Genomic DNA, 12,459 nt, shown 5'->3' with positions numbered 1-12,459 from the left:
AGAGATGAAGATACCATCCTTTTCTTGTTTCACTTGAAGTCCAAAGAAGTAGTTCAATTCACCAACCAAGCTCATCTCAAATTCACTTGTCATCATATTGATAAATTGTTTCACAAAAGAATAAGAAGTAAACCCAACAACTATGTCATCCACATACAGTTAAGTAATCACAACATAAGATTTAACCTTGTTAACAAACAAAGTTTTATCAACAGAGGCATAAGTATAACCATGAGTATGAAGATGGGAAGATAACCTATCATACCAAGCACAAAGGGCTTGTTTAAGATCATAAAGAACTTTCCTTAGTTTGTACACCCTATCTGGCTTGTGAGGATCCTCAAAGCCTTTTGGTTGTTCCACATAGACCTCCTTATTAAGATATCCATTAAGGAATGCTGTTTTGACATCCGTTTGAAAAGGTTTAAACTTTAAATGGTGTACAATAGCATAAAGAAGTCTAACTAATTCAAGACGAGCAACAGGAGTGAAGGTTTCATCAAAATCAACACCTTAAAGTTGAGAGTATCCTTGAGCAACAAGCCTGGTCTTATTTCTGATTACATTCCCTGACTCATCAGACTTGTTCTTGTAAATCCATTTTGTGCCAATAATATTAATGTTCTATGGACGATCAACAAGGGACCAGACTTCATTCCTCTCAAACTAATTCAGTTATTCCTGCATGGCTATGATTCATTTTCATCAGTTAAGGAATATTTGATATTCTTAGGCTTAATTTAGGAGACATAACAAACATTTGCAACTTCATCAGCTATTTGTCTTCGAGTTCTGACACCTTTGTCAATTGGACCCACAATTTCCTCACCACGATGATCTCTGGCCCACTTTGGTTTTTCCTTGAATAGGACATAAAAATCTTGATCAATGCTTGATTCACTCTCATTGTCACTTTTTTACACCACACTTGACTCACCAAAAGCATCACCGTTATCCTTAGAAGAGGGAAATAACACATCGTCGTTTTTAGTTGCTAGAGAGGGAAGGACATCAGTGTCATCAATCTTGACATTTATGGACTCCATGATGGTCTTTATTCTCAGATTGTAAACTCTATTAGCCCAACTTGTGTTGGAGTACCCCAATAAGATTCCTTCATCACTCTTAGTATTAGACTTTGCTAGATGTTCACAATCATGCAGAATGTAGCAAACACTCCCAAAAACTTTGAAATACTTTACCATTGGCTTCTTCACCCGCCAGAGTTCATAAGGAGTCACATTAGTGCCTCGAACACTCGATTTGAGATGTAGCAAATAGTGTTCATGGCCTCAACCCAAAATTGCTTTGCCAAGTTTTTGCTGTTAAGTAGCACCCTAGTCATCTCTGTCAAAACACTAATTTTCATTTCCACTACAACATTTTGTTGAGGTGTGATTGGAGCAGAAAACGCATGCTTGATGCCGTTTGTTGAACAAAAATCATCAAAGTGAACATTCTCAAATTCGGTTCTATGATCAATTTTGATTTTGACTAGGGCATGATGGCTATACATAGATTCATTCAACATTACTTTGTACACAGTGAGGAATTGTTGAAAAGTATCAGATTTGTCCCTTAAAAAACATACCCAGGTGAATCTAGAGTAGTTATCCATAATTACTAAGATATACTTCTTGTCATCAAAAGATAATGTCTAAATTGGTCCAACAAGATCCATATGAATCAATTGAAGAGGCTTAGTTGTTCCAATGTCAGTCACTTTCTTGTGAGCCATCCAAGATTGCTTCTCCAATTGACATGGTCCGCAAACATATGAGTTAGAAACAGAAAGAGGTGGCAACCCTATCACAACCTCATTTTTGGACAATTTCTTGAGTTTTTTCAAGTTCACATGCCCAAGTCTCTTGTGCCACAGAACACTAGCTTCGTCAATATCTTTGTAGCACTTAGAGCATTTAGCAACTTTAGAGACATCAAGAATGTAGCAATTGTCTCCAGATCTTGTGAGTACAAGCAAGTTCTTTCCATGTTCATCTACAATCCGACACCTTCTTTTTGAGAAGCACACTTCATCAGCCACATCATCACACAACGGGCTAATGCTAATGAGATTTGACATCACTTTTCCCTATGATCTGAGATCTAAGATTCATCTCCACCACAAAACACAACACCACAACCAATAAAATGAGCAAGAGATGAGAAAGCCTCATTGTCTCCAGTCATGTGACGAGAGCACCCACTATTAAGATACCACACATTTGGTTTGATAACAAATAAAACATTTAAAATAGCAAGGCACCTGTTTAGGTCTTTCTCAACCCAGTTCAAACTTTGGTTAATATTTCCAGATGAAGAAGAATAAATAAGCTCAGCAATTCTGTTGACTTCGATGACCAGACGATCCACCTGATTGTTCAATAAATTGGTCTTTCTAGTGTACAATTTTCTGTTTTGACTAGACAAAGCGACTTGTTTTCTTTATGTAACTCAACAACCTTCTTAGTTAGCTCAATCTTCTCCACTTTTCTAGTGTACATTTAGAACAGAATCATCATCAGTCAAAGACACTTCCTCAATTAGAGCAACAAAAGCAACAACTTTTTCTTCATTATCTGACGATTTATCAGAATGCACAGAACCTTGATCATTGTTATCACTCCAAGTAACCATCATCGACTTTTTGTGCTTTTGACCAATGAGTTTGGTGTTAGCACAATAAGTAGGGACCATAATGCACAATACCTGGTCCCTGCTTTGCCTAGTCTCCACATGCAAAGCAGGGACCAGGTACCTTTAACACACGTTTGCCTCATTTTCTAGTGAACCATTTGTTGTTTACTCCAATAGATTGTTTGATGACTCACCAAACCATTTAGAATCCTTTCCTTTGTTTTTGAGAACTTTTATAAATTGTTTGATGAATAGGGCAAAATCATCTTCTGAGGTATGTCTACACACATCACCAACAACCTCACAGTTCTCAACACTTTGAAAGGCAACTGTTTTTTTACTTCTTGGAGTCAATCTCTTGGGCAAGCATCTCAAAATCTTTTGAACGACGGTTGTTTCATCAACAGGCTTCCCTACCCTAAGGCTTCATTTGTTAACATTTCAATTTTCTTAAAAGAAGACCGAGAAAGTCTTATACTCGAGCATTCTCAAATCTTCAAATTTCGAAAGAGTCATTTGAGGTTTTAAATCTCTCACTTGTTTATCACCCTCATGAAGAATTAGGAGTTTGTCCCAAGTTTGCTTGGCAGTTGTGCAACATCAAACATAAGTAAACCGATTAGACAAAATGGCAGAAACAATAGCATTCTTTACTTTCGTATTAGCCATGGTTGAAGCAATTTCTACTTGAGTCCATTCACCTTTCGGCTTAATAATAGATTTTCCATTGACTAGCCTCGATGGAGCCTTCCACTTAAGAGTAAAATAAATAATAGCTATAAGATCTTGAGTCTCAAGTAATATCTGAAACTTCTCGTTCCAAGCAGCATAATTTGTACCATCAAAGAATGGAGGTGTATTACATGAGCCACCGACACGATCACGATACATGGTGATTCCACCCAATACCAGTAAATCCTAGAGATTACTTTATATTTATCTAAAGTAAGGCTTTGATACTAATTGAAATTAGTATCAGGTGGAATAACCTGTATATAAAAATTATAATCCATTAGGCTGACTAGTCAAGCCCGCTAGTCAACTAAGATAGATTTGTTAGTCAATAAATCTGAGATTCAAATACCAATTTCAGTGCAAAAAAACTATCTTAGTCAGTAAGGTTGTAGGTCCTTGCAAGTTATTAATGTGTCAAGTGAGCATGACAATGAGCACATACCATTTAAATGTTCAGCATATATATGTATGTGGGATGTGCGACACAATAAACATAACTTTAACACAAGATAAATTTTGACCGAAAAAACCCACCTCTAGGTTAAAAAATCGGGGACTCTCCATGGAGTCCAATCCACTAGCGTAAATAAAGGTTCATACAAAGACCACACAAGCTTAATTCGTAGATCCTTATCTATAGAGCAGCTTTACCTTTGTGCAACCTTACCTTACACGAAACAGACTCCTTCGGTCTTCACGAAGTGGTAGCTCCTCCTGAGCTTATCACCTTCCAGCACCGAGATCAACACGATCAATGATGTGATATGATTTTATAATATGCACATGAAATCTGGATTCAAATGACCAATCAGATTCTCCAGTCAAACAATTGAAAGAATAATCTAACTTGAATCCAAAAGCTTGGTCTAAAACCGAATCTAAAACTTAAAACTAGACCAAGACTTAAATGCAAAACCTTAAAACAATGCAACCCTTATAGACAATGATTTGGTGTTTAATGCATGAGGAAGGTTTGGCTGTTAGAGTTCATAAATGGAGAAGATGCAAGCTTCAAGCCTTTAAAAAACTCTCTCTCTCTCTCTAACAAATAAATTCTGAAACCCCAAAAACAATTTGAAACCGTAGAAGTAAATATACCCAAGGAAATCAAATTTTCCATCAGCCAACTTGTCCCTAGGACACTTATCAACTACAAAAGAGATCTAGGCAGATCAATGGCCAGAAACTGACTACCATCAGAAAGGTGTCAGTCAGCCCATATGGGCTGTCTTAATCTATGTGCCTAGAAAGCTGGAAGTCAGCACGCAAAACTAACTAGACAATCAAACTAGACATAATACAACACAAATAGAGATATGAAATGCACATGCATGAACAAACCTTTGAGTTGAAATGTGCTACCTCTTGAACATTTACTCCAACAACAAAAGCCCATAATCTAAGTATATTCTAAAGCTAGATTGAGCACGTGTGATGGTTCAATTACAATATTTTACAAGGAAAGCCAAACACTTAAGACTAGACTTTACACATAGTAAGATTCATAATATTACAAAGATCTGATTGTAAATTTGGTTAGAACAAGGAATGAATTCAATAGAAAGAAAGGACTAGGTTCAGAGTCCTAAGTCTGGTGGGAGTGGTTGAGTCTGATCCTGTTATTAGATCAAGATATACATATAATCCGAGTAAGATTGTACTTTGGTGCCAAGAAAACCACTCTTATAAACATAAAAGGGTTTGCAACATTCAAAGAACCTTCAACTCAACACACAAATCTGCCATGCGCAAACTCTAGCTTTACGTGAAACCATCTCATCTTTGAGAAAACACTGACTTCTCTAACTTCGTCAAGCATACCTTGCAATTTGTAGAAATAGCTCCGTGTTTGACAACCAATGACATCTTGTAATTTGTAGAATAACTCTGGAGCCGTAGAGTCAAGTGATCGAGGAACACCTTGCAATTTGTAGGAATAGCTCTACTCCAAGTTCAGTTGACTATTTATCCAAGTCTCCATCAACAAGAAATCTTTGAGCCCAGAGAGGTCACTTTTTCTCGGCAAGTGAAATGTTACCAGGTTAGGTTGGTTGACACATTGAAAGCCAAACCCATTTTATGATTGGATATTCACAAGTGCATTTCCAAGTTCGGCACTTCGATGGCTGAACGATATTTACAATCAAGACACTTATCTCTTTTGAGTATCTATGTCTATATTGTCCGATAGTGATTCGGTGCACTTATATTTGCACAAATATAGTTGAATAAGCCGAGTCCGATGTAGACGATTCTTGAACTTCGTAGTGACTAGTAGCCTTGCCTTCAAGCTTTAGAACTTAAAGGCCGAGACAAGTTTCTTCCCCGACTGTAATCGCATGGATAAGAAGTTTGCAACGCATTTGATACCAACACCACCATATCAATTTTACTCACCGACCGAGCTCGGTCGTCAAGTTACACGCCCCACATTCAACCGAATGACATAGTTAACTCATTAGCTATTTGGCTTGCGCGCCATGTAGGCTTGGTAGTTTTTAAGATCAACAAAACCACATGCAAGCTCTAATTTTTTTTATTTTTTTTATATATATATATTTTAATAATTTATATAAACCACATGCAATCTCTAAGATCAATGAAATAAATTTTATTGATAACTAAGCAAAGTCCTTAGATTATCGTCATTCGGGGCTATTCTTTCACTGTGTCTCCGACGTATGTTCATGCCCCAACGTTGTTCATAAGTTTGCAGCCACAATATGATGTTGAAAGTCCTCATATTATCATCATCTGAGGCTATTCTTTCACGGTGTCTCTAACGTATGTTCATGCCCTAACGTTGGGCTATTCTTTCACGGTGTCTCTAACGTATGTTCATGCCCTAACGTTGTTCATTAGTTTGCATCCACAATATAGCGCTGAAATCCTCTTTAGCAAGATTTCAAATTTGATTGAAGCTTCAGAACATTGATTCGTAAGTCATATTTTAACATATTTAAAAGTTTAATTTCTTAACTCTCAGATTATAATTCATGAAAAATCAAGATATAATTCAAAGCATGAATATATATTTGATGCAATTCAACAATTATGAATATAATGCATACACAATTTATGTAGAATTTAAAATTCGTAAAACGTAAAGTTGGGTTATGTATTATGGTGAATGTTCATGCTATTATGGCTGCAAAAAAGCGAGATAAAAACCGTTGTTTTGGAAGAACATGATTGCGTGATGATATTAATGAACTGGTTTGATGCAGAAAATTTCACGGCAGATTCCTTAGTTCAGTGGTAGGAGCGTGCTAAATAATGTGTTGTGCCTTATTTAATCTGACAAGGGAGAGAGAGGGGTGTGGCAGCAGAGTAAAGAGAGATAGATGTCTGTATGAGGAATGTGTGTTATTTCTCCTACGCAATGACTTTATTTATAGTAATAAGGGCTGAAAGAATCCTTATCCTCCAAGAAATACAGTCCTATTTCAAGCAATAAGCCCTACACGGTCTCGACTACCGTCTGATCGTCAGAAACTCGATTGAGATCTGCTGTATGTTTGTGGAGTTATTAAAGCCGTTCACTTTCGATCACAACATTGTTCAACACGTGACCCCATTTTACCACCATTGGTCTCGCATGTATGGGAAGACTTTCGTTTACTGGTTCGGGATGAAGCCCCGACTGGCAATATCCGACCCGGATATGATCAAGGAAATCCTTTTGTGGGTCGTTTATAAAGATACTGTTTACACCTTTAACTAAGTTTTTGCTCGGTGATTAGGGGCTTGTTGGGCTCGAGGGCGATCAATGGGCCTTTCATAGAAGGATTGTAAACAACGCCTTCAACATGGAGCATGTCAAGGTGAAACTCTTCCTCTCGAGTAATCTTTAGCAATGTCATGTAAAATTATCAATTTATTTATTTATGCATATTATGTTGTATGTTCCTATTATCTATATTTATTTATGCATATTATGTTTTAGGATCATAGCGTATCAACTACTTCATCTGGTCATATTATAACTAGAAATTGAGTAGCATAACTTCATAATTTGATTGTGACACTAGAAGTTACTCAATGGAACCAGAACATCGAAATTAGTTAAGCACTAAATAAATGGCTAGAAATTTGATTTGATATTCATGATTATACACCAATCGTGATGTTATTGTGTTCTAATACTATAAAGTTGGGTTCCGGAGATTGTGGAAAGTACGATGAATATGTTGGAGAAATGGAGAAATGGGAGGACGTAAGACGAGGGGGAGAAGAGTTTGAGTTGGATGTGCACAAAGAATTTCATGAGCTCTTAGGGGATGTCATATTGAGGACTGCTTTCGGAAGAAGTTTCAAGGAGGGAAAACATGTTTTCGAGTTGCAAGAACAACACATGCATCTTTTCATTAAGGCAATAAGGAGCATATACATTCCTGGATTCAGGTGAATGTAAAAAAAATATAACTGATTCAATCCTCGTTTATATACTCTCACTGTTGTCATTTGAAAGATAATGTAGTTTATATGCATGCTAATTACTGAGATATTCTTAATTCAACAAGATAGTTCTCGATGAATGCTTTTTTTGGCATGCATGTTTTTGCCTAACAAGAGTAACAGAGAAAGGTGGAGATTAGATAAGGAGAGTAGTGAATCCATACGGACATTGATTGCAAAAATGGCAAAAGGAAGGGAGATTCGAGAAATCTCCTTAATTTGTTAATGACGCCGTACAAGAAAAGAAGTATTCCACGTTTTCAGAGACAATCAGCTCCCAATTGCAGAGAATTTGAATGACTTAAGATTGTAAGTTCATTAAAATCTTTAATTTAGCCAGCTTAAAGAAAATGTTATCCAATTAGTTAGAATCAAATTATCAATGCTGGCAAGAAGTTGATGTTTTGTGCATTGGATAAAAGTAGACGTTGTATGTTTACACAATTAAGCTGCTAGATCCTCTCATTTTGTTTATTTTCTCACTTTTTAAATAGGTGACTATGATTGTTAATGAAACGCTCAGGCTTTAACCTCCAACCGGTATGCTTGCGAGGCAAGCAACAAAGAAGGTTAAGCTCGGGAGCTTGGAAATTCCTGTTGGTGCACAAATTTATTTGGCGTTGGTTGCTCTCCATCACGATATAGATATATGGGGGAGAAGATGCTAAGGAATTCATTCCATCAAGGTTTTTGGAGCCTCAAAGGCATTCAGCCTCGTTCATCCTATTTGGCTCGGGGCCTCAAATCTGTGCAGGTCAAATTTCGGTCGTGGTTGAAACAAAGCTAACGTTGGCACTCATAATCCAATTGTATTCTTTCACAGTGTCACCAACATATGTTCATGCCCCAATGCTATTTTTAACTTTAATGCTGCTCCGAGCGCTTTTGTTGTTAAGTGTTGGGTATTTTACATACCCGTTAACCTTACTCTCTACCCATATGATACTTCGTTTGTATATATTTTCGGGGGATTGTGAAAAATACTTGGATCTGGTGTCTACTCTAGTGGTTCAGAGTTTAGCTTCCTCTGAGGATGTGACGGTGGTGACGGTCTGTTTTATGCTACTTGAAATTATGGTTTTTTTGTTGTTTGTTGTTGCAACCTTTGGGCCTATGTTTGTGAGGTTCTTCCATTGTATCTTGGATTATAGCTCTTATTTTGCTTGAACCTTTTACTTTATCTGTTGTTATTTACCGGATTCCTTTTGATTCTTGTACTAATTTTTTTAATATAATGAAAGTTCTGTTGACCAAAAAAAAAAAAAGAGCGTTAAAACGTTAACCAATTGCTAACTTAATAAATTCTTGATGCTGACACGTTTATGTGTACGTCAGATTCTAACAAATGACAAGTAAAAGAGTATATGGCGTCAAGCCCATACTTTTTAATAGGACGGTTGGGCTGACATAGGGTATAATGGAATTGGACTGGACCAAAAACAATGGCCTAAGCCCAACCTTACAAAAATACCGTTCTTACCAATCTAGAAAACGATGGTGTTAGCACCAACTTTTTTTTTAAATTAAAAGTACCTAATCGCTTTGGTGGCAAGGAAGCAGGTGGATCTCCTTCATGAGATGGTCTTTCATGCTCGAACCCTCGCCATCTGTTTCGTTTGGGTGAACTATCTTGACTTCTTTTCTTCTCGACAACTCTATAAATTTATTCAGATCTCGAAAACGCTCGAGACTCTCGATTCATGAGTAGTGCTAAACTTGTTGACTTGACATTGTATAGTTGAACCAAGTTTGGATATGATTCAGGAGACGTTGTCAATCCACTCAGTTGCAATGGGAGCCTATACCAAGCCATGATATAGGAGGATAAAATTTAGTACTGTTTTTTTTACCTTTTTTAAAAGGGAGACAACTAGTGGCAAGCCATGATTATTCACCTCTTCCGGGCCCAGAGAGTTGTGTGTGTAATAATTCCATAAACTCAATGAGTTGTCTGGATTTGCCATAAGTGAACTTGGTGGTCTTACGTTAGGGAGTTTTGATAGTTTTGCAATATGCGAGTTTGGTCATTTTAAGGTTCATTTGCTGTTTTTCACCATAGTAATGGAGTGCTAATGAACGATGCTTCGGGATCATTAGGTGTTTGTAGCTGCAATGCCCTTATATGCGGACCATATAGAAGCATGGCATTTTCATATCTCACAATTTTTTTTTTTTATTTGCTTCTAAAAAAAAAAAAAATTAATTGTGGAATATGAAAACGCCATGCTTCACAATTATTTAGTTTTGAGATCTTTGATCTATCACATGGTCTTGTAGCACTAAATTCATTGATTCCTATAAATCCTTCGTTTCTTTAATTATATTCTACATATGAGATTATTATGTTATATTTTTTTGTACAAGTCCTTCATTTGTGTTAAATCTTGTATATTTCCATTTGAATAGAGAAATATGTCGTATTTTCTTTAAAACAACTCAATTAAATCTGAAGATTTATTTTCTCATAAAATTTTTAGAGGCCTTATCCGTTTCATTTATATATAATTTATTTTTTCATAAAATGTGCAGTATCATTTATATTTATTCATACCGTCCTCCAATCTTAATGTCAGTTGTATATAAAAAATGGGAACGAAAGTGCAGAGTGGAATTAAGTTTGGATTTGGATCCCATCCGGATCCTCTTTGGAAGGATCCTAGTAATCTTCACATCTTATCTGTTTATCGCATATTGTGCGGTCAGAAATCATTTCGAATTTTCTTATTTAAAATTAAACACAAACAGTACTTAACGAAAGCTGATCGCATGATTTACGATGAATAGATAAGATGCAAGGACCCTCTCTGGATCCTCACAAAGAGAATTCGGAGATAATCTTCATCCATTAAGTTTGACATCTTCAACAGTTTTGCCTGCAAAATATACTTGGTAAAGATAAGACAGTGTCTTTTGTATTTTTATTTTTAAAAGAAGCTCATTCTGGAATAAATGATAAATATTGCCATACACACGTAATTTAGACTTAGTGCATGTTAAATACCAAAAACATTATTGAACGAAACAATTTTAAATCATACAAATAAAGCATGAACATTTTGCCTTTCGTCATGTCCACAAGCCAATGTAGACTTGTCAAGTGAATTATTGAACTCTGATTGCATGATGAACCTCGTTTTGGATCTGATTAATGAGGAATTAGATTAAATTAAATAGAGAAAGAGTCGACATAATTAATTTTTAAACTTATTTATCTTTTTTTTTTCTTTTTTTTTTGTGTCGTGGGGGGGGGGGATGGTTAGACTGTCGTAGTCACCTTTTGTTGACTTGTTTCTCTTCGAATTTATAAAGAAAATAAACGTTTTGGATAATTCATGCAAAACAGAGTTTGCCCGACTAGTTGTTTTCACGTTTGTAGTATCCCTTGTCAAGTTAGACCTAAACCCAGATAAAAAAAAAGTTGAGCGTACGATTAGAGAAAGATTTTTATAATATCGATATACTGTTATCATAATATTATGCGTAAGTTTTTCATTTTTACATGACATTATATTGTTATCACATAATGTTGCAATTAATAATGACAATATTTATGCATGAAAGTTGCTCTCCAGCAATCCATATCTTAATATTTAATGTGGTAGAAACTAACACACAAATTAAATCCTTTAATTATGCAATCGTAGTACGAGTAAGTAGAGATCATTCTATTCCAGGGATTAAAAGGGATGCTAATCAACACAAACTAAACTTATAAAACTGAAAATTAAGTTAAACTAACAACAAAACAATGAGGGGGGAGATTTTGGACGAATTTAATTAAAACAAAAGTAAATAGCAGCAATTAAATTGAATTGTAAAGGGAATATCGGTGAAAAGCTAGCTAGATAATTCTTCTCCACATATGAAACATATGCACATAAATCGATTTCCAGTTATTCTTTCTATAACTATGAACTGTATGATACTCCTGCTAGGAATTTACTTAACACAATCATGACTAGTGACCTTTACTACTTGCAAATATAAATTCATAACGATTAGATGAAATTTCCTTGTATTCTAGCATTAAATCCCTGCATGCAAACTAAGTGTGCACCCTTAATAAACATACAAGAATAAGTTTTCTATAAAGCATATAAGTAAATCGTATTCATGTTTTATGAAACAATAACTGGATGTAATCGATTCATATAAAACATATGTTCATGGCTTCGAATTCACCTCTAACTAAAAAGAAATTTAGTTACACATGTCTATCGAAATTGAAAAAAATCTAAAATAAACATTAAAACTAAATAAGGATAGAAAGAACTCTAAAAATTCTAGCAACTTCAATGGATGAATGGTAGGCATGGCACAATCTTAATCTCTGTAGTAACTTCATAAATATAGGGGAAAATGGTTGAATCCAAGGAGGAAAGGGTTTTGAGTTGTTTGGATGGATTAGGACTCCTAGAATCAGATGGGAAGTATTGAGAATAGGATAAGGACTCCTTGTGCAGCTGGAGATAATATGAGATAATGTTGGATAAAGTGAGATAATGTTGGATAAGATTAGATATGATAAGATAAGATGTGGATAAGATAAGGTAAGTTTGGATAAGGTTGGATAAGATAATGTTTTTCCTTGTCTTCCAAGCTTCAATTCTAATTGCTCCAAATCTTGGC

The 12,459-nt window shown here is 35.6% G+C and overlaps 1 pseudogene; it reads left to right on the top strand.

Annotated features, from left to right (window-relative positions):
* Positions 1-6,886: 6,886 nt before the first annotated feature.
* Positions 6,887-8,130, top strand: LOC137747919 (cytochrome P450 734A1 pseudogene; annotated as a pseudogene).
* The last annotated feature ends 4,329 nt before the right edge of the window (positions 8,131-12,459 follow it).

The sequence above is a fragment of the Pyrus communis genome, chromosome 2, assembly GCF_041283825.1.
Source record: "Pyrus communis isolate YQ-2024b chromosome 2, ASM4128382v1, whole genome shotgun sequence".
Classification (NCBI taxonomy): domain Eukaryota; kingdom Viridiplantae; phylum Streptophyta; class Magnoliopsida; order Rosales; family Rosaceae; genus Pyrus; species Pyrus communis.
This window is presented reverse-complemented; position numbering and strand designations above follow the sequence as displayed.